General features: G+C 43.4%; 1 protein-coding gene across 1 annotated transcript in view; it reads right to left on the bottom strand.

Moving 5' to 3' along the window:
- Window positions 1–23,841, bottom strand: part of Plce1 (phospholipase C epsilon 1) — a 290,498-nt gene that overhangs the window by 84,293 nt on the left and 182,364 nt on the right. The window lies entirely within an intron of this gene.

Genomic DNA, 23,841 nt, shown 5'->3' with positions numbered 1-23,841 from the left:
TTAAAAAAAAAAACCACACATCAGTTTGGGACTAGAAAAAGAAGCAAGCAAAGAGCTCTAGTGTGAAACCCAGCTCCATTGCTGCTTTGATAAGGCCCCTGGTGAGTCAGTGTATCTGCATCTTCATCTCCGTCTTGAAATAAGAAGGCTGAAATAGGTAACCCTAAAGTCCGTCTTGAGCTATGTGATTCCTTAAGACTATATAGGAATGATTCCTTAAGAATGTGTGTGTGTGTGTATAAAATAGGGCCCATGGATACTCTTGATGGAATGTGGCTGATGGGCATGAAGATTAAGTGTAGTCAATGCATTTAATCATAAGCCGAAAACATTTATCAAGCAAGAAATGTGTGGTACCAGCGCTGGTAAGATGGCTAAGCAAGTAGAGGCACCTGTCACCAAAGCTTGACAGCTTGATTTCCGTCCCTGGAATCCTCGTGGTGGAAGGAGAGAATAAAATCTCTAACGCTGTCTTCTGATTTCCACATGCCTTCCATGGTATGAGCACATGTGCACACACACACACACACACACACACACACGCATATGCATAAATGAATAAAAACCTTTAAAAAATTAAAATGTGTAGTACCAAATAAAAAATACAAAAGGAATTTTACAGCAATTTCTCTTTTTAAAAATTAATCAATTAATTAAGTTTACATCCTGAGTGCAGTTTCTCCTCCCTCCTCTCCTCCCAGTATTTCCTCCTCCCCTCTCCTCCTACCTCATCCACTCCTCCTCGTTTCTCTTGAGAAAAGAGGAGGCCTCCCGGGGATATCAACAGCCCTGGCATATCATGTTGCAGTAACACCAGGCATATCTTCTCCTATTGAGGCTAGACAAAGCAGCCCAGTAAGAGGAAAAGGGTCCCAAAGACAGGCAACAGAGTGAGAAACAGCCCTGCTCCCACTGTTAGGAGTCCCACATGGAGCCCAAGCTACACAACTGTAGCGTACGTGCAGAGGTCCTGGGTCTGTACTGTGCAGGCTCCCTGGTTGATGGTTTAGTCTAGTGAGCCCCTATGGGCCCAGGTTACTTGACTCTGTGGGTCTTGTTGTGTCCTTGCCTATTCTGGCTCCTATGATCTTTCTTCCCCGTGTTTCACTGGATTACCCAAGCTTCAAACACCCTCTCACACATACTAATCTATTATGTTCTTCAAATGAGAAGAGTAAACACACTTGCAATGTGCCAGGAGCCATTCTAAGTACTTTGACTATGACATCTCACATACCTCTCACAACAGTTCACTGTCAGGGATGATTAGGAAACCAAGAGGCTTGTTGAAGAGCCTCAGGCAAAAAAGGTAGCAATGGCTTGCCCTGGGCTTGGGGCTGCACCATAGAGCCCTCACTAGTGAGTGAGCACAAGGGAAATCTCATGTTTGCTGGCTCTAGCTCTAGGATTACATTTTTCTAGTGTGACTTTTTTTTTCCTTACCAAAGTATAAAATTTAGTGCTTCACATCTACAGCCCCTTATGGCATTCAGTGTTTAAATGGTCTCTTTCTGCTCTGAGATTATTTCACTATTGTTCATTCTGGTGCTTGGCCACTGCTGTCCAAGTTGAGTTGCTTTCTTTACCCTGGCTGACTCACGGCAGGGTGACCCAGGTGTGCGCTGTTGACTACATGCGTTGCACATCGGTCGGCAACAGAGCTGAAACCTAAGGGAACAACTCTTTCTTCAGCCTGTGTGGGAATGAGGCCCAAACAGAGTTCATGGTGACCCAGACATCTGAGGAAACAGGAGTTCAAGGTAGAGGGCACACTGCCCACAGATGGGAACAATAAGAATTAATGACTCTTAATGTCGGCAGCCAACTGTAGAGGGATGTCCAATGCCAGGTTTTCAGATCTAGAATCTTTGGCTTGCCAGGCCCTGGGTTTGATACCCAGCATCACAACCAAAACAAATGAAACAAAAAACAAGAATGAATAAACAAACAAAAAGAGTTTATATCTCAGAGGAGAAATAAGTTTCTTATGGGGCCACGACACCTAAAAACTAGGGCTCTCTATTTATTACTGTTCTCTCAGCTGATAAAAGGTGACAATTCCTTTTCACACGTAGCCCTGGGTGGGTCTGTCCAAGCCAGTGGTTCTCACCCTGGGCCAAGACCCCATTGGGGGTTTGAATTTACCCTTCTACAGGGGTCGCCTAAGATCATTGGAAAACACAGATATTTACATTATGATTCATAACACTAGCAAAATTATAGTTATGAAGTAGCATAAAAAATAATCTTATGCAAGCAGAGGGAGGAGGGAGGGTGGGATTGGGATGGGAGGAGGGAGGGGCTTATGGGGGGATGCAGAATGAATAAAGTGTAATTGATGAAAAATTAAAAAAAAAAAAAATCTTATGGCTGGGGGTGACCACAACATGTGGAACTGTGTTAAATGGTTGCAGCATAAGGAAGGTTGAGAACCACTGTCCTAAGCACTGAATTTGGAGCTACACATTTGAAGACAGACGCAATTAAAGAAAAACACTCCAGAAACTGGCACCCCCAAGATAATTAAAGAAAAATCGCCATCGACAAAACCCAACCCAAACTAGAATGTATAGTGTGGGTGCTCAACACCTCCTTTTCATCCCGCCACAGAAACAAGGAGATAATGGCAGTGAGGCGGGGTGGTGATAAAACAGGCTATATGCTGGTGGTTGGTGCACTGCACTAAGACACTGATGATGCCTTCTGAAATAAGCAAAAGTAAACACTGCCACCCCAGCTGGCTGCGGTGGTGGACACCTGGGATCCCAGCACTAGGGGAGGCAGAGACAGGCAGATTCTGTGAACTCGAGGCCAGCTTGGTCTACAAAGTGAGTCCAGGATAGTCAGGCTACCCTGCCTCAAAAAACAGAAGAAAAAAAAAATGCTGCCACTCCAATGCCCAGGAGGCCCTGGAGATGCCTGTCTGATACCTCCTTGCTCCGGTGGATGCTGGCCCCATGTAAAATCAGAATGGACCTGGAATCAGGCCACCGAGACAAGCCCTTCCCACACCATCCTAGGAAAGCTATGGGATTCTTGGAGTGATCCCACAACTGCCAGCAAAATCTCCTGCTTGGTCTCCAAGCCTTATTTCCCTACCATTTAACAATCATTTCAGGAAACCCTGGCTCTGCTGGACCAAGAAGAAATTTTTGCCAAAACAGACCGGTTGCGGTTTGGTGCTGCTAGCCAATTTTTTCTTTAGCTTGGTTTGCATTTGATGGACCTTAACCTAGAATGGGAACCAAACCAAACTTTTCTTTACAAGTAGAAATGGGATCCTGAACATTTAAAATGGTTCCTCAGAGTCACCCAGCAACTGCCTGTCTGAGTTCTACAGCTTTAGGCCTTTCAGGTTCTAAGTTACAGTAACTATTCTGGCTATTCTCCTACCATTCAGTGAACGGAAAGAGTTAACCCTCATCCAGGAGAGGCCTTTCTCCCAGAGCAGCAAGGACTGCCCCTTGTTTTGTGTCTCAATTCTGATCACGCACACAGACTTATTTCCTATCAGTCAAATCATTTCCCATACACTTTCCCACATGCTAGGGAAAAAATAGCAATACCGTATTTCACATGGAAACATAATTTAAACCAACTGTTCCATCTCTGAGTGTGAGTCCCCAGGGCCCCTGGTTGTTGAGATTATATAAGCACTGTTATCATAAACTCCCCCTGCCCTCTCCCCCCTCACACCACACACACACACACACACACACACACACACACACACACACAGGCACATACACCCACCACATAGCTTACAAACTACAATGGTAATTCTTAAAATGACACAGTGTATTTATGATTTTTACTGTTGATAAGTGGTGAGAACGTTAACAATGAGACAAAATAAATGAAAAAGAGTAAAAAAAAAATGGTGGCATGTTACCCACAACATAAATGGCATTTACACTTAAGGAGAGATGAGGGTGTTGCCAGCTCAGAAAGAGTTTCAAGGTAGCAGTCACAAGGAGAAACATGAAAACACACACAGGACTACTTTCCTCTAGGAAATGCCTAGAGCACAGTGGTGTTACTTGTAGCAAATTATTTTACCTAATTTCAATGGTCAGCATGAATAAACAGAGAATCAGATTCTTGGCTCAATTCATATATGATTTATTGATTGAATATTCATATGTGCCTATCTGTGTGAGTTTCTGTGTGAGTGTATGCATTAATTAGATAGATAGGTCTCTCAGAGCTAGAGTTAACAGGCACTTCATGACCCATGGTTATGCAAAAAAAAAAATCACTCCCCACTACTAAGCCACCTCTCCAGCCCCTCAGTTTAAGAGCTTGTCCTAGAAGGCTTGTGCTTACTCTGATGCTCCTAACACATGGACCGTGACTACAGCCTAAAGCTTCTCTACAGTTGTGTCTTTCCAAATGTATTTTTCCTTTCTTTCTTCTTTCCTCCCTCCCTCTCCCCCTTCCCTCCCTTCCTTCCAGTTTTGTCTATCCTTGTCTTTGTTCCTTCCTTCCAACCTTCTTTTCCTCCAATACTGGGAATTGAACTCAGGGCCTTGCATAAGCTAGACAAGCACTCTACCATTAGCTTACATCCCTGGCCATTCTTTGCTTTGAGACAGGGTCTCAGTAAGTTGTCTAAGCTGTCCTTGAACATACAATCCTTAGGCCGAAACCTTCCCAGTGGGTATAGTTATAGTGGTATGCCAGCACGTACAACATCATCCTCGTCATCATCATGTTTATCATGTTCCTTTCAGTACTTGTAGGCGTAGCCAAACTGAACATCTTGTTCTGTCTTCCCATATCAAGTGCCATATTGGTTGCATCATATTTCAATCAGGAAGGAATGTTATTGCAGCATTCAAAGTGGTCTTTCCCTAGCCTATTATGTCTTGTCTATGTCTTCTATACATGGTCAGATACATCTCTTGGACCCCACACTGAAGTCCATCCGTCAGCTTTATCTCACCTCTCACATCCTTACTTTTAGCGTTAAACCAGGCTTCTGTCCATCCCAGAGAACTTAGGGTGCCACTCCTCCTATGGAAGGCTCCCACATACCCAACATGTTAGCTCATTTCTATTTATCCTTTAGGAAGAGCTTCCCCGAGATCTGTCATCAAGATCTTATCTCTGACCCATACCTCAGAAAGACCCTCACTGACCCCAGTCTAGCTGTGCCCCTCTAGTGAAAAGTCTGTGGGTAGAGAGGACATGACTGTCCATGGGCTACTTTCTAGATCATTCCTCCTCTGTAGACCCATGCCTCCCATATTTAATGACCAAACAGTCCCAAGCCCATTTCCAGGACCAGAAATACCTTTTTATGTGCCTCAGTTCTCCTGCCTGTAAACCATAGGGTGCCATGGGGTGGCAGTGGTGTACGGACAGACTTGAGCTAGGGATTTGAAATGTTCACCTACTGGTACACAAGTCAAGATGTGGTACACAAGTCAAGATGGGAAGACTGGGGAGGGAAATAATTTAGAGGTCTTTTGTTCTTGTGCCCTGGGCCCCAGAAGGCTTAAAATCACCACTGTTTTTAAGGTATCACTGGCTTCGGTTTTGGACTATGTGTACATGTTCTGGTGCCCCATACTACCTGACCCTAGTGCACATTTGGTGTTGTATCCCCGTGAAGGCAGATGCTAAGCCTACAGTAAGTAACCATGTCAGTGACTAGCTGAGATCTACCATCTGTAATCTAATGAGAGTTAGGAAACAAGTGTTTGAACAAATGAATGACCCAGACTTCCTTTGGGAAGGCAATGTTTGTGGTTCACCTGGCACCTTCCATTCAGTTCCTTCCTGTTCTCTTTAACTTAAAGTAGAATCTTGAGGCCGCAGTTGTGCTGTGCTGGTTTCTCCTTGCCGCACGCACTGACGTCTAGTTTATTTTTGTTATGTTTGTGTGCCTGACTTTCACATGAGTCTGTTCGGTCTGTCTCGGTAGACCCTGAGTTCTCAAGGACAGAGACCATCTTTCCCACATTTCCAGGATAGGGATGCTTGGTGCCTCTGGCCAACAGGCAGGCCATCCAGAGTCCCAGGAGGCCGTGGGTAGGGAGGATTCTCAGAGCTCAGGGATTATATTTGGGAAAAGCCTAAATGCTTCCTATTGCTGTTCCCAGGTCCAGAAAAAGGAGACAAATGAATTTCTGCCAAAAGGTTTTGAATATGCCAGCATAAATGTAGTCAGAAAGATTTGTTGTAGTGGGTATCTGGTCACCCAAATGGCAAAGGTTGGGCTCAAATGGTGAAATATACGGAAGTCAATGAGAGTCGAACAAAGCTCTTCTCCAGTAGTTATGTAACATGCACACTCATCACTGCCCCAGACACACTGAGGCAGCCCACGCATTCGCCATTGCAGATGTCCCTGTCTACCGTGTCTCCTCAACTGTGGGGCACATCACTACTGATAGTGGTTCAAATGTGGATTCCAAGGCCTCACCCAGACTTAGAAATCACATTCTCTAAGGGCAGGGCAGGACAGGGTCTAAAAACCTGCATTTTCAGATAAACTCCTTGGTGATTGCTAACTGCACCAGAGTCTGAGAATAGGTTAGGGGCTCAATGCTCTCTGTCAGCCGCCTGGAGTGAAGTGCAGAGTTCCAGCCTGTGATATATTATGACATAGTCTGTGCCTGCGACATAGTCTCATTCTGCAGACCAGCCACTCGGGCCTCCTCATTGTCCTAACCTCCTGAGTTTGCTTGGAAGCAGGAAGAAGCCAGAGGGAGGCAGAAAAGAGCAGTGGTGGAAATCACAGGTGTGTGAGGTGAATAGAGAGCTTTATTTAACCTCCAGTTCCTCTGCTTTTTTCTTGAGTCTCAGAGGTAAGCTGCTTAGCTGCTGGGAGCCTCAGTTCCCTCCTCAGTAAAATGGGAACAATACTCATCTTGTAAAGCTTCTGTGAGAGCGAAATGGCCCTTTGTGTGTAGAAAAGAGCTGGATGGCTGTTTTCTGGGTGACCATGGCAGCAGCTGCTGCTATGGCTATAAATAATCTTGGTCTGTGAGGGATGGAGTGGCTGAATTCCAGATAGAGACCTCCGAGACCCAAAAGAAAGAATTTCTAAGTCTTACTTCTTCACTACCAGGCCAGACCAGAGGAATCTGTGTGCACCCTGAGCATGAACCTTTCCTAACAGGATAGTCCATGGGGTACCTTTTCTTGATGCCTTTTTATGAACAAAGTGGCATTTTAAAGTTTTAAGTTACCTGATCTCTTTCATTTAGATTCCTAGACAGAGCCATACCTGAAACTCTCCAACAACTCCATATATAAAAATCTATTGGGGGGTTGTTGAACAGTTTTCAATTGAGTTATTGCTAAAATGCAACTGGGGAAAAATCATGACAAATCTTTTTTGCTTTAAGGTGCTTCTTTCGCTCCTATAAATACTTGCTCTGTACCTTGCTGGACCAGAGTAAACAAGATTAGAACTTGGAGACTTATAAGAAAAAAAAAATCACAAATAACAACTTAAATAATAGTTCATTGGTTGAGGACAGGTCCCCTTTGCCTTCATTCATATGCTGCCTCTCTCTAAGTCTGATTTTTCTACCGATACTGGGTCTCAGTTGCGCTCTTGTGGTGTTTTGAATGAAAATGAGCCCCAAAAGTCATAGGGAGTGACACTACTTGGAAAGGTCAGGACATAAGGCCTTGTTGGAGTAGGTGTGAAGGAAGTATATGTGTGGGCGGAAGAGGGTTGTTTCAGAAGCTCAAACCAGGTCCAGCAACTCTTCTGCTGCTTGTTGATATAAATGCAAAACTCCTGGCTCCTCCAGTACCATGTCTGCCTGTGTGCTGCCATGCTTCCTGCCATGATGATAATGAACTAAACCTCTAAAACTGTCAAGCAGCCCTAATTAAATGCTTTCCTTTTTAAGAGTTGCCATGGTCATCGTGTCTCTTCATAGCAATAAAACCCTAAGACACCTCCAGAGGCTGTTTACATCTCTGTGTCAGCATCATTTGTTCTGTACTTTCTGCATGCTTGTGTACTTGCTGGGAACTGTTTGAGGCATGTGGGCATGAAGGACTGGAGTGAACAGAAGAAAGCTTGGGCTGCACGCTTTGCTTTGCAACTAGGTCATCTGTGTGCATGTCCATTTTTTCTGTACCATCAGCTCCTAGGGGGTAAGAGCACATTCTGGCCATGTTCTTATTGCTGGAAGAATCTTTTATTCATAGCTAGCAAAACTATGCTTATTCCTGAATTCTTTAGCTATAAATTCCTTAAATACTCAGAAATTGGGCTGTGTCCACAGTTCGTTTGTAACTTGATATCAGCTGTAGAACATTTTCTGACTGAGACACACAAGCAGCATTCTTAGTGATACGGGCTTGGGAGAATCCCCAGTAGCTATGAGGCAGCATTAGTCTCTTCTCTTACTATACCTCAATGAATTAAATGGGTCATTCATTCTGAACCTAATTATGAAATGGGGTTTAAAAATAAGCCTCATCTCATGATACCCTATTTTATAAAAGTATTTATTGACACTCCTACAATACGGTCTTGATTATTTTATCCCATCTAAGTATGATGAAATTAAAATCCATAACTAACAGTTCCATTAAAAGCCTGGAAGCAAGGGAGCTGTGATCTCAGAATTAGCCTGATCCTACCTGAAGGTTATTTATTCATGTGACATTTCTTTTTGGTCATTTCAAAGATCAATGCCAGGCCTTGTCCTTGTTACATTTGCGCTCTGTCACAGAGATACAAGCCCAGTGCATCTTTGCTTGGTTTTAAAGATCACAATTACAAGAACAGTAGCTTAGATGTGTTAGACATGTATTCATGAAAAGCACAACATTTCTTTTACTTCCCCAGCCCTGCGAGCTGATATTAACATTGTCCCCATTTTAGGATGAGGAATCCAAGGTTCAGAGTGGCTACACAGCAGCCCCAGGGTTATATGCCTATGAACTAGGAAGGAACCAAAAATGAAAGATAAGCTTTTAAACTACCTGACTCTGATACCTTCCGTCTTCCCTTATAGGAATTAATAATGAGTTCATTTTAGCTTTGAACCTTGGGAAGCCATTCTGAGCTCATGTTCTTTAAAAAAAAAAATGCCTCTTAGCAAAGACTTTGGGGGATGCTACAAGGTCTGAGAAATCTAGCTGGTCAGGGCTCCTTTAGAAGCAGAGTGCTTGTGTTCTGAATGTACAGGGGTTGTGACACTTGCTCCTTCTGGTTGCTCATTAATGATCCTGTTTGGTCACTCTTCTATCTCTGATCTCAAGCATAGTGCAAGGGATTCCCTGAGTTCCAGAATCTCGAAGAGGAAAGAATGTGTGGGAGAAAGCATGTGAGAGAGTCCAGCCTGCAACTCATTCCCAGAGACATGACTCAAAGAGCTCATGCTGGGTCTGTCATTATCTCTCTTGGTTTATTAAAGAAAAATGAAGCAAGAGAGGTTCCATCACAGAGCTGGTAAGTGGCAGAGGTAGGATCAGCTCAGGCAGGCCTGCCCCAAGGGCTCACCCACACCAGACTTTGCTGGCCTGAGTTGGTTCTTGAACTTCCAGTGTTTCATGGGAGCCTATCTTGAGTCCCTTTGCTTCATCCTCTCCATAGACACCACTCTTCACTGGGCCTGGTCTTGCCTACCACCTCTGCAGCCAGACTCAAACACTCATCTCTTGTTCTGAAAATATACAACAGTGAACTGGACATACTTATTAGGAGAACTCAAAGCCTCCTCATACCCATCTTGTCTCCAGTCCCTGACTCCTTCACCTCCATCCTTCCATCCAGTAGTTTTCCGGTAGTCGGAATAACATCTCCCTTAGAAAGCCTACCCCATACTCTCAGAGTTCAGAGGCCCTCCGTGATAACATAACTTGCTGCTGCATTTACTGCTGCATAGTGACCGTTACCCCTCATAGGAGAAGGAGCTGCCTGAAGCAGGATTGCTTTGCTCATGTTTCAGATTGCTTGCACAGTCTGGCATGAGCTGCAGGTGCTCACAAACATCTCATTTTGTGCGTTATGCACGAAACACAACAGCTGGCTCCCTGTTAGTGCTGCTCTTCTCAGAGATGACCCATGCACCTGGGCCTGCAGTGACCCAGGCCACTGCACTGGTGGCTGTGGTACAAAAAAATGAGGCAAGGTCATTGACCCCAGAGCAATGGTGTCCCATCACAACCACCCATCAGCTTGCTCTGTTGTGGGGGAAAAGTAACATTGGGGAAATACATCCAGGGAGTCAAGACACAGAAGGCTGACAGATAATTTGGCTCATCCTCATAGATTACATTTCCCTGAGACACTGTAGTACTAGAGAAGGAAGGTAGTGGAAGACTTCTTGTTTTTTTCTAGTATAGGTTCCCTGGCTGTGTCTCTTAGTTGGAGAAACTATGGGCAAGAGGCAAACTTCCTGGGAACTGGGAACAAGGGAAGTTTGTCTGCCAGGATTACTGAGTAGGACCAGGAATTTGGAGATGTGTTGTGAATTTTGCTGAGACCCGGAGCAGGCAAACACCTACCCATGGAGAGAGGGAGAGAGAGAGGGATGGGGAGAGAGGGAAAGAGAGAGGGATAGGGAGAGAGAGAGAGAGAGAGAGAGAGAGAGAGAGAGAGAGAGAGAGTACAGAAAGCCATTATGTCACTTGGTATGAAACACAAACTTTCAGTCTCTGGTGAGCAGATGGTGAGCAGGAAGCTGGGGCTAAGGACTTAACCTACACCAACAATTAGTCCAAAAGGGGAGATGGGAGGACCAAAACATCTGCATGTGTTGGCAGATGTTCCCCTCAGACAGATCTGTGGGAAGAAACAAAGGCATTGATAGTTCCCAGAAATCAATTACCTCCCAGCTCTACTAGTCATGGGGATGTTTTACAGCCCGCCGAGAGGACCAGTCAGTTTGTTCAGGACATGTACATAGGATGATCTGGTCATATAACTCTCTGGGGAACAAATGCAGTGCATCCCAGTCTCTTTGCTTCTCTTCCCAAGGGTAGAGAACCAGTGCAGGGAGATAGGAGAGTGTACCAGATGGCAAAGAACACAGGACTTCAAGCCAAAAGGTTTTTATTTTTTGGCTCTGCCTCTTGTTATTTTTGTGACCTGGAGTAAGTTTTCTAATTACCCTGAAATTCAAATTCTTCACCTATAAACTAGGTACAATGAAATGTCCTCTATTTTTAACGGGTGTGGTGACTAATAAAAGGAATAAAAGATGAAAAGGGTTCCAGTGTACAGAACCAAGTACATCTCAATAAATGCCAACAAGTATTGATAATTAAAAATGATAAGCAGTTCCCTCTTCACATTGTAGACCTTATGGAAACACTGAGACTTTTTTTTTTTTTAATTACCACTGCAGAGTCACTCCTTCCAAAGATGAGAGCCACCAGGAGAATGAGTCTTTTGTTTCTCATAAAGAGGCTGTGAAAAAGAAAGCAAAGGGAAGCAGGAAGAGGGCAGGAAAAAAAAAAAACCTTCAAAAATAAAACAAAACAAACCTGCCAATAGGGCTGGGTAGAAGGCTCAGTGGCTTAAATTCCTGTCAGTTAAGCATAAGGACCTGAGTTGGATCCCCCAAGCCCATGTCAAAATCCAGGGGTTGGGAGTACATGCTTATGATACTAGTGCTGGGGGTTGGGAGGGACAGAGACAGGCAGATCCTTTGTAGCTCACTGGCCAGCAGCGTAGCCTAATTGATGAGCTTCACATTCAGTGAGAGACTCTGTCTCAAATAATAAAGTTGTACAGATGGCCAGATGGCTCAGTGGGTAAAGGAATTTGCTGCCAAGTTTGACAACTTGAGTTTGATCCCTGGGATCTACTACATGTTAGGAGAGATCCGGCACCCACAGCTTGACCTCTACATGTGTGCCTCGGCACATGACTACACACATACATATACAAATAAACAAATGTGGGGTTTTGTTTGTTTGTTTGTTTAGTTCTAAAAAGTAGAGCTTGGTCAAGACACCAGACATCATATACCGGCCTCCACGAATGAACACACACACAAACAAGTACATATACTACACATTCTCCACCCCTCCCCTCCCCCTTAGATTCACTCCTGGAAGTTAAGTTTGATGGCTAACATATTAGTAATGGTCAGGGTGCAGCTGGAACTGAGATCCCTTTCTCTCTCCCTCTCCCTCCCCCATCTCTGTCTCTGTCTCTGTCTCTGTCTCTCTCTGTCTCTGTCTCTCTCTCTCTCTCTCTCTCTCTCTCTCTCTCTCTCTCTCTCTCGGGCATGGTGGTACATGTCTGTGGTCCCAGCCATTCAAGAGGCTGAAGTGGGAGGACCATGTTAGCTTCCAAGTTCTAGATAAGCTGCGGCAGCAGAGTGAGCCCCCATAACTAACAGCAACAATAAACAAAAAACAATAAACAGTAAATAATAAAATAATTTATTAAAAATAGGAGCTAGAGAGAGTCTCACCAGTGAAGACCACTGGCTGCTCTTCCAGAGGACCCTGGGGTTGGATTCTCAGCACCTACATGATGGCTCACATGCATCTGTAATACCAATTCCAGGGAACCCGACCCTCTCATGGGTCTGTGGGCACTAGCCACATGTGGTACACTGACATACACTCAGGAAAAACACCCACACACATAAAATAAGCAAAATAAATAAATAAATAAATAAATAAATAAAGCCTAAAAAAAAAAAAAGAAAAAGAAAAGAAAAAGGACAAAAACAAAAGCAGAACTAATCTTTTTGGGAGAGAATGCACCCTGATTCTGTGTAAAAACCAACCAATAGCACTGTGGATGGTCAGCTCAGGGTACAATTATTCTAAGTTCCCCAGCAATTACACATGCTGTAAAATAGACAGTGAGTGTGCTCTGGGACTGTAGAGTGTGTGAGCGGTCACTACCCTAGTGCAGCAAAGCAAAGCAGCATCAATCACACACTTAGGGCTGGCAGCACAGAATTCAATTCAGACCATCAAACAACTGTCCAGCAGCCTGCTCTCACGCTTCTAACTCATTACTTGATCCTCATTCCCCCTGTTTGCTGCCTGTTTGAACGTGCTGGTCCCTCTGCGGCATTAGATTTGGAAATCTCGATGGGCAGACACTTGATTTGCCAACTTAAAACTCTCCCATGTTCTCCGGGTTAGTAGGTGCTCGGTGGATATCCCAGCAGCTGTTGTTATGTCTCCCCTGTTCTCAAGACCCCAGAATGAAACAGGTCAGCAGTGGTCTGGCGTAACGTTTCCCAAACTACGCCGTGGGGCACGTGTTCTACCAGATGTTACACATTTTGTGGAGAGTGTCTGCGGCAGTATAAGTTCAGGAAACACTGGGATTAGAAAAAGCTTTTTTCACTGGCAGGATTTCTTGGAACCTTTAAGATGCTGATCAGAGTGATGAATCTTCAAGGATGAGTTAGTCCCATGTCCCCTGTTGCTGTGGCTATATAATTTTTTTCCCTTTCTAGCAGCTTTTTCACCTGGTGTGGACACGGCCTGGGGCTGCTGCCTACTGACAGTTTTGCAGAGCGGTACCTGCACCCAGCATCCTGAAACCTATTTCTTCATCACTAGGAACTTCTCGGGTTTGGCAGCTCTAAGAGGGTGGGCTAGGCAGGCAGGACAGCATAGCGTTTTATGATCGGTGCTCTAGGTTCAGAATCAATGTGTCACTGGAAAAACTCTAAATCCGAGACACAAAGGAAGGCTTTCCTATAGTTTAAAGTGAGGAGGCCAATGCACACAGGCTGTTGTCGTTGGTAGTCAAGGCAAGCCTGAGGCAACTTCCCCGAGAACAGACCAGTTCCTACCAGGGTCTACGATATAGGAACTAAGTAGCAAGGACTTTTAAAACACTGCAGCTAAAAAAAAGGCCTCCTTAGATCTTATTCTATTTTTTTTCTTTTAGTTGCTAGATAAACAGAGGGGGGAAAGGTTAGGCATCTTGCAAAGGTCACTCAGCTAGTGTCAGAGCTGGGGATAGACTCCAGGTCTCCCAACCCCTGAACTCCTGTAGGCATAACCTGCTGGCTTTCTGTGTGAAGAAGCTGAGGCACTTGCCTTCACTCTGTGGGTCCTCAGATATAGGCTCAGCTGGGAGAAGTGGTGGATGCCAGGAAGGTCTGATGGTGAGAAAGGAGTGAGGGATTGGGAATGGCAGCAACTGCTACAGATAACCAACTTGAGTTAGTGACAATGCCTGGGCAAAAGGTTAGGACAGAGGGCAATACAAATGAGAGTGGCCAGCTCAAGGCCTGCCAGGACAGAGCTCTCAACGGTTTGGTGGTGTGTGTAGATGGGCGAGGTGGTGATGGTGGTGGTTCAAAAGGATGCTGTGTCAACAGACCTGTCTGCAGAACTTAAGGTGTTCTGGGAATTCAACTTCTGCCTCTAGCTCCAGCCAGTGAGGAAGACTAGCTGTGCTCTGCAGCCTGGTCTATGGAGAAAGAAGGTGGGGGAGGATGGAGACAGGACAGAACTCTAGAAGGGAAGCTCCAGGAAAAACAGGAGAGTTAATGGTGCAGTCATCACTTGCCTAATTACCCATGGTAGAGAAGGGAGAGAGTAAAGGAGAAAAAAAAAAAAAAAAAACTCCCCATGCTTCCACAATGGGAGGAAGGCAGCAGGATGAGGCCCTGAGATCCTTCTGCTTAGGGTCTGCTTTGGAATAGGAGGGGGCAGTTTCAGCACCCATGGGGAATTAGGGGCTCAGTGGGCACACTCAAAGTTAAGAGATTCAAAACCTTTGTCCTAGGGATGCTGAAGTGACCTTCAGACCCTACAAAGGAAGGGATTTGGGAATTTGTTTTGGAGACTGGGGCCATCAGCCACAGGACTGAAAGGGTAAGTGAAAGCCTGCTTGTTTTCTGCAGGGCAGTCAATCAAAGACTGCCTTGCTGACAGCTCTGTTAAAGTGACAGACCCCATCAGGCTGGGCAGGGGTCCTCTACAGAGATTGACAATTTAAGGGTTTCATATATCCTAACAAGTAAGTGTGCAGGTGCCAAACATCAGCTTTGCTTTCCTTGTAGAGAGGGGTGAAGACGTATTTTATACCTGGTCCAAGCAATCACTTTGAAGAAATATTTTCCTGGGAAACGTTTAGAGTGTAGATGACAGAAACAGACAAAACAAAACCCAAACACAACACTGAAGTATTAGAAGATAATATCTATCGATGAAAAAGAAAACTAAACAACAACAACAATAAAACCCAAAAACAACCCTCAAGCCAAACCCAAACAACAAAATTGCGGCTTTTGCCTTGCTGACTGGGCAAGTGTTCTGTCCCAGGTGCAGTGAGGAATCCAGGAGTGCTGGCTCAGTTCTAGTGTTTACTAAATATGCCATACAGTTTCTTGGTCTCCTTCCTTAGTCTTCAGTTTAAAGGTTGGTTATAAGCAGAATAACAAGTTTAAAAGAAACAATATAATAGCGCTTTCTATCCCTGGAAGCCCAGCAAGAAGCTTGGCCAGCTTTGCTAATATTAATAGCTGCACAGTTAAGGACTTCTAATGGTGGCATCTGGGTTGGTTAAGGCAGCTACATGTCATGTGCTGTTTCTTGAAATCTATAAGGACAACTTTCAAGTGACTTATTACATATCCCTTGTTGGCTATGCAGTATCCTCCTGACTCTCTGCCGGACGACATCATTTCTGTACATAGGCATGGACTATGCCTACATTATACTCAGCCCGGGTTTCAGTGAGTCTACAGTTTTATCTTTTTCCTGAAATAGGGAAAAGAAACCGTAAAGGATACTGCTTTTAGGTCCAAGAGATACCACAGGCAAATTTATAGGTGCCAAGAAAAAAAAATAAAAGCAAACTTTGCTATAGGTTGATGAGAGTTAAGTGTATAAAATGAAGAATATCTGAAAAATTACATATTTTCATAAAAAGCTAACTATGAAATGACTTTCTCTTTCCTCCTATTTTTCTAAATGTTTGGCGATGTAGTGAAAATGTAAATGTTTAGTTAAACACTTTGCAGAGATGAAATTGGTATGCATAGTTTTTTTAACCTTTAAACTACAAATAAGTAGATCCAGCCTTCTATTAAATACATCCAACACCTGTGGCATATAAAATCTGGCCTAAATTTCCTAAAATCACTGGACCTGTTTAGTATTTTAATGATAAAACCCAGATGTCCTGGTTTACATGCCCTGGAAGAAAAGAAACATACAGCCTTACAACGAACACTCACCACTGTAAATCTGATTAAACTCCATGCCAAACAAGGATTGGAAAGAGAATGATGTTTGAACAAACAATCCTTTAAAAAGTATTTTTTCAAATCCACTTAAATGTTCTACAAAACTCCCGAAATATGGGCCAGCAATATTCACTTACAATCCATGCCTGCATTGCAGTATTAGTTTGGGGTCATGGACTGGTGCTCCATGCAGGAATTGCGGTGACAATTAATGTGGATCTCTAATCTGTGTTCTAACATCTGACTAGAATGGCTTTGGCTACTTTAAAAAATGGCAGTACCATCTGGAGCCCAGGGAGTCTTAAATGTAGCACGCAAGAGAAGCACTTGGGAAAGATTTTAAAAATACCCAAGTGCACAATGCACGCTGTGGAGTCTGCAGTTTTGCGATGTTGTTCAACAGATCAGGAGAAGGCATTAGGCAATGTCCTGATAAAGGTTTTCTGAGTTAGTCTGATGCAGCTCCATGTGTGGGCCCTGGACCTAGAAGTGCCCAGGAGTGGCCTGAGAGTCTTGTTCAAATGAGAACTGGGCCTCCTCAGTTGAGAGTGAGATGTGGGCAGGGAAGTCTGCATGTCCGATGGGCTCTCAGGCACAGCTGCAGCAGGCAGTTAGTGACATTTTGTTCTCAGGTCTCTTCCAACATGAAGTCCTGCCATCATTTCCTCAGTTTCATGTTCTCATAGAATTTCAAAGCCCACAGGCCTTTCGTTCTCTAGGATGGTCACCAGCCTGTTTTTCGGACATTCCTCATGACCAGACTTAGGTGATGTCCAGCTGTTGAAAAGTAGTAGATGAGACAAAACTCTGCTTACTGAGTCATCCCAGACAGCACGTGACAGAGGGCAGGTGATGGAAACCCTTTTCAGCTGGAGACAGAAATCTTCATTATCTGATCAGGTGGTGTCTTCCAGGTCTCACCCAATACTCATCAATTCATGTATTTTTGCAACTTATCATGTCTTCATCTAACTAAAATGTGAGTTCCACAGGGTGATCACCTTATTTGGCTTTTATTACAGGATCCCCAGAGCCTCAAGCAATGCATGTCATCCAATCAGCATTTCTGAATGAATGGCTGAATGAACAAATGGATAATATTGCACCCCTCAAAAAAGTTACTCCAAGTGCTGGTTGGCCAAAAAAAAAAAAAAAAAAAAAAAAAAAAAAAAAAAGCAGAAAGCTTGTTTCCAGTCAGGCTGGATCAGAAGAGTCATCTTTGGCCACCTTTATGTAATTTTTTTGAACAGGGACTCAGAGGTACACTTGGGACTGTTGATCTTGAAGAGGTGTAGGGGCGCTGTCCTAATCACAGCAGAGAGGTTTAAAGAAGCCACAGTAGATCGTTTCCTAGGTGAGGTGGCCAGGTAGCATCTACCACCAGACCCTTTCCAGATCCTGCTTTCTGGGTCCTTTTCTTACTCATTCAACCATCTGTGGAATAACATCAAAGTGACAAGACAGGCCTGTGCTTCATGTGTTAAGCAGACATTTCAAAAGTATTTCCATGCAATGATCTTTCATTTCATTGCCTTTTCTCTCCCCATCACCAGGCCTTAATAGAACATCTCATACAGTAAGAAATGAAGTCTCCTGTTCACCTTACTATGGGTTACCATAAAAATTCAGCTCCCTGGCTTCAAGACAACAGTGGCCTGGAAATTGGAAAGCTGGTAGGAGGGATGATATGATTTAGCACGTAAAAGGGCTTTCCAGGGATATCAATATTAAACTCTCTGTAGCATATCACACTTATCAAGACTCTGGCTAATGAACATGGAATTCCAGGAAGACGCTCTAAGGTTCAAGCCAGACATCCATTCCTTAGATTCTCTAGGCCTTGTCCCGTAGCCAAGAAAGACTGCCAGTGAGCAGCACACCTGGGCAGAGCTGCCTCATTGCATCAGAGTACCCAAAGTTGTGCTTTGAACTATACCCTCTATCTAGGCTCAGTGCGAGACACAGTGCAAGGGAGATTCATCCTGCAGACGCTTCTGCTTGGAAGACACCCACGAGCCACATGGCACACATCTCCAGGAGCTGCAGGGGACAGTGTGGAGTCTGACTTGGCATGCTTTTTGCCCCCCTTCCTTTCCATTGCATTCTCCTTTTTCCAGTGATGAGAACAACATTACTCATCATCTTACCTTTTTTTTTTCCCCTTAGGTTTTCAAGATGCTCTGACTGGGTAGTTTGTATAGTTAGTGGCATCTGTTTTTTAGTTTGCAACAGTTTAGTCCTTTTTACTTTATGACTTTTGAAACCTTCCTCAAAATACTTTTTTCTCCCTTTGCACACCAACAGTTTGGTGCTGACATTTTATTATTCATAGAAAAGGAAAACAAGGGCCAATAAGTTCCCTTTGCTACAGCCGAAAACAGCTGGTTAGTGGAAGGACTTACGCGAAGATCTGAGGCTTCTTGTCCTTCCCATTACCTGAAACTATTTCAAACTCAGGACTAATAAATCTTCTTCTTTCATGTGCTGTGGCTAGTCACTAAGCTTGTTTTTGCTTTTTGTTCTGTTCCTGGGAAGGACAGCCAAACATGGGGCCCAGACGTTCCTCACTCCATCACCACATTAGCACACAAGGCTGACAGTACAGGGGGGAGGGAGATACACCCTCACATCCTGGTTTATTCTATTCCTTTTTCTTATTTGAAAGAGATGTCATGCATTCCATATTGGCTTTGCTGTGGAGCCAAAGACCAACCTTGAACTTGGATCCTTCAGGCGCCACCTCTTGCATGCTGGGAGTGAATCACCACGTCCAAGTTTGAGGGTTAAACCCCAGGCTTGCATGCTAGGCAGATACTCTACCAACTGGGATACACCCCAGCCTGTTTACATCTTTTTAAATTTATTTTCATGGAGGTCCACACCCAGAAACTTAGCAAGTCCATGTGAGACTTTAGGTATAATTTTGATGCCACAGATGAAGCAGCTTTAGTAATCAAGGTGTTCCTATTATTACATTTTGGTTCCAAAGTGTGGATTTGGCTCATCAGAAACTAAGTCAATAAGTTTAGTGCAACTTGAAGAACTCTATATCTTATTTAGAGGGTGGATATTTATCTCAGTGGTATAGATGTGCTTAGCTTGTATGAAACTCTGGGCTCAACCTCTAGAACCACAAATCCATGTGCACAAAAAAAGGTAGGTTAGACTACCAAGCCACCTGTAAACAGTTAATTGGACATAGAGAAATTTCTGCCTACAACTGTAAAATGAAGTAAATATTCCTATTTGTACCTTCATATTTATCTGTACAGAAAAACATGTCAAACCTAAAAGGAGTCCAGGAGAGGTGCTGGACTGGTGGGCACTCATGTGTGCTGTAGAGAAGAGGGTCAGTCGGGAGCAGAGCATGTGATGGAATCATAGTCCACCTGAAGTGTCACTCTGTATGGGAGCTCTGGAGGCACACATACTCCCCCTGACTCCTATAATTGGTCTCCCATTTGCCAGATATGTCTGGTGAGTTCTTGAGCTTCAAATTTCCACCTATAGTATGGGAAGAACTCTAGCTAGGGTTGAGGGGAGGACATGGCAGGGTTTCACAGAGTGGTGAGGCCTACAGAGCAGTACTGGCTCTGAGCATTCAATTAACTGTAGTCAGTATGGTTACAAGTCGAGTTGGTGCCACTACCATGCATCCCGAAATCTATTTTATTTTACCAATGAGGCAAGAATCACAAAGAGAAACCCAAAGGACAGAGTAGCTAGTGAAGGTGCTAAATGGGTGCAGAAATAGACTTGACTCTCTGGGTCAGGCCACTTTGGAGGTGAGGTTTCCACTGTGATGCCAGTGGATGAATGCCATGGTAACTGCCTGCTTCTGCTGAGCCTATACTGACTAAGCTTTCCTCACACTGCCTCCAAGTACAGATGGCCAACTGAATCACTCACCAATGGTCACTTGGCCAAGTGACCATTCCTAGAAAGGAATACTGGGTACAGATCCCAAGTGCCACTCTGGAGAAGAAGCCAGACAAGAGGGATGTGAGGTGGAGGGGACTATGGAGGAGTCCCAGTTTCTATAAGGTGGTGGTGGAGCTTCTGGCTCAGGCTGGCATAGACCTATCTAGATCTGAATATAACACCTTTTGCCAGAATCTTCTTTATAGGAAGCTTGATAGAAGGTGATGGATGAGAAATGTGTTACATGGGCTTTAATGGTATCACATCATGGCCAGCAGTGGCAGGGTGCTTGCCGACAGAGACAAAGTTGGTTAAAAAGGTTCAGGTGTTTATTGTATAGACCCATTCTATACATGGCAGTCATAGTAAACAAATATGAAACAGTCATATTAAACAACAGTTGAATGTTGATGTTATATGCTCTTATTCATTAAGATGAAAGAAAAAACTAAGTAATATTTGAAACAACAAACTAAAGCCAAGCTAGATTTTTTCCTTAACTTGGCAGAAGGACAAGCCTTTGGTTTCATGCCTGATGCTTGAGATGTGATCTACTGTCTTTAAAAAAACAAACAAAAAACCCAATTCTTTCCCCGTATTTCTTTCAGTTTAGAAACAGACAATCCTTCTGATACCTACAATCATCCTATTCTTTGGATATCTTAGTGAGAAGCAATAAAATGTTCATAATAAATATTTCATGTAAGGCTCATTAAGTTCAGAATCCAACAGATTTAATTATAATATCTTGTCAAAAATTTCAAGATTAAACAGAAATTTCTGAGAAAGGATTTTTCAGTGTGGCAAAGTGTTCTAAATAAAAATATTGAGGTCTCGCTATTTCTTTTCACTTTATACTCTGGGCTATACCCAATGCCTTTACTTTGCTTCAGATTGCTTCAGCTTTGGCACAGGTAACTCTTTCAGCTGTCTGTGTCTCTTTGATGGGTCCCATCACTATGTTTCAGTGTGAGCACTTACTACCTGCCAATTCCAGAGGTTCCAGGCTCATTCTTAATATTTTGTGTCTCAGTTCCAGAGTCTGCCTTCCTTAGAGAGTGTAGGTTCCTTATGTCAGAGAATGGTATTTGAAGTGGATGTTTCTGGTTTCTTTGGAAATTCAGTTGTGTCATGTGAATATGTTTTTTTTCTTTTGGTCCCAAATGTGGGATGTGGGAATGGTTTTCCCCTGTGGAAAACAGACCCTATGAGAGGGCAAGTGATGTTGGTCAGCTGAAAGCTACCTCATTCGAGGGGTGTGAGTTTTGTGAGCTGCAAAGTGTCCTTGTGTGGATTTTGAGAATGGTTATCTGGAAGCCCACAGGCAGTGAGACAGTGCTTTTTGCATCTCTATACTTTTGCATTGCTACAGTTTGAATCCTTCACAGAGAGAAATATTCCAGAGAACTTCTCAGGCTGCACTGCTGGAGTTTTGCCACTTTGGTGAACTCCTGCCATTTGGGTAGAGTCTAGCTGCTTCTCCAATGCTGCTGATGAGTGTTGCTGCTGCTGTTGTTTTACTGTTTGACTAGACTGATGGTCTCCTGATGACTGAGACTGGTATATCCTTAAAGGACCCAATGACCCTAATCAGTAGGAAGTAAATAAAAGAGGTCTATAGCCCCTTTATCTACTAATCTCCTACCTAAGGTGGGAGGAGGGAGGAGGTTGGAAGGAAGGTAAAGGCATTTAAATAAAGTAAGTGTTTGAAAAATCTAAGTTTACAGGTATTAGGAACTAAGAGGCTAGGTATGCCCATTGTCCTGGAATGTTAGCTGGTTCTATGCCTTCTCAGATGACAAAGCAAGGGACTATCTATACGTACACTCAAAGAGATACAAGTGTTTCTGTATGTCCCTATCTCTGTAATATACTAAATATGATGTGAAGGAGAGAACTCTTGGCTTGCTTGTTTCTTTCATATTTCTGTCTCTATAATAGAAAAAAGTAAAATTCAACTTTGAAAATGGTTGAAAAACCATAGACAGCCATGTTGGAAAGCCTCTTATTGGCACTGCACAAGCATCTAGATGCCTGGTTGGGTCTGCATCGATGTCTTTGTAGCATGTCATGCTGTCTATTGTGCTGACTCCATTCCTGCTAATTTCCCTCAAACAGGCTCGTTTTTCTTTACAAAACTGACTCACACTTGATAATTTATATCTTGGTCACTTATGCTTCTGTAAAAGTTAAAAAGAAGAGCCAATACAAATTCCTGAATTTGTAAGACAGACCCACTTGCTGCTTTAGACCTGAGGTAATTCGCTTTGCTAAGATGTGGGGGATGTAGTGCAGCACTTAGCTTTTGTGGGAAACATGTTTTACATGAACACTATCATATATAGTGTTTGGTTGGTTATAGCGCTTTGAAGATTACCAAACACTTCTGCACATACTGGTCTGCTTTTTAAAATACTTATAATAATACAAAGGTTAATAACTGTCCCATTTATAGAAAAACAATCTGAGGCATTAATGGCAGAGCGAGTGCTTGTAGGGATGTACTGTAATGAATGTAACATTCATTGCTGCTGGGTTGTCAAATGACAGAGCCACCTTCCATAACACTGCATAAAACCCTAGAGAAATGAAAGCCTGTATTTGTTTGTTTCAAAATGTTTCTGGTGGCTTAATCATGAACACATGGGAAATAATCCATATGTCCTCCAACTGATAAATGGATAAACTGTGGCAGACCCACACAATGGAATACTACTCAACACTATCAAATTATTGATACATGTGAAAACACAGAGAAAGTTCCAAAGCATCATGCAGGATGAAAAGAGCCTGCTGTAGAATTGTATTTCCATGGCATTTGAGAAAAGATGAAAAGAACAACCAGGTAGGAGAAGGATGAGTGACAGGGGGAATGTTTGAAATGAGAGGGTAGTCTCCATATTGATTATGGTGGTCATTACACAACATATACCTTTGTCAAAACTCAAAATATGAGGCTATAGGGATGACTCAGTGGCTAAGAAAACACACTGATCTTTCAGGGAATCTGAGTTTGGTTCCCAGCACCAGTGTCAGGCAGCTCACTCCTGCCTGTTACTTCAACTTCATCATAAATCCCATGGAAGCACCTCTACAACTGCAGTCAATTGTTCACTCAAAACACTTCATGTGGCTCCTTATTGTGCTTTCAGTTTATATGTATTGATCATAACAACCCTGTGAGAATCAGAACAGCTTCACTAGAGGCCATATGCTCTGGACCAGTCTTCTATCCCTTCTTTAGACAGTCTCAGCTCTGGAGCAGGGGATGACCATCCTGACTAAAAGAAGCAGAGTAGGGAAAGGAAATGACACATCATGTTTTTGATATAGTTTTATTATACCATAGATGTTTTTATTCATATTATCGGCTGTATTTTCAACTTCCAATCCACACTGAATGTAGATGTATGCTGCTCAGGCTTTCTTGTTTGTTTTTTAATTTTTTAAAAACATTTGAAAACAGGCATGGAGGAAAACTGTTGAAGAAGCTTTCAGTCCAATTTCTGTACTCTACAGATCCAGCTACAGGCAGTAGAACACTGATATTTGCTGCATGTTGTCAATCATTCAAAGAGCCCACAAAAGCGCACTGAATTTCTCAGCATGTGGTCTTTGTTTCTCCCAAATCTTGATGGCTTCTATGGAAACCTAGCCAACTACCCAGGGCTAGTGAAGTCATGCATATTAGAGGAGAACCTACAACCACCACTTTACTAAACCAGCATAATCCCTAACTACATTCTAAATATTT

Source organism: Meriones unguiculatus, chromosome 1, assembly GCF_030254825.1.
Source record: "Meriones unguiculatus strain TT.TT164.6M chromosome 1, Bangor_MerUng_6.1, whole genome shotgun sequence".
Classification (NCBI taxonomy): domain Eukaryota; kingdom Metazoa; phylum Chordata; class Mammalia; order Rodentia; family Muridae; genus Meriones; species Meriones unguiculatus.
This window is presented reverse-complemented; position numbering and strand designations above follow the sequence as displayed.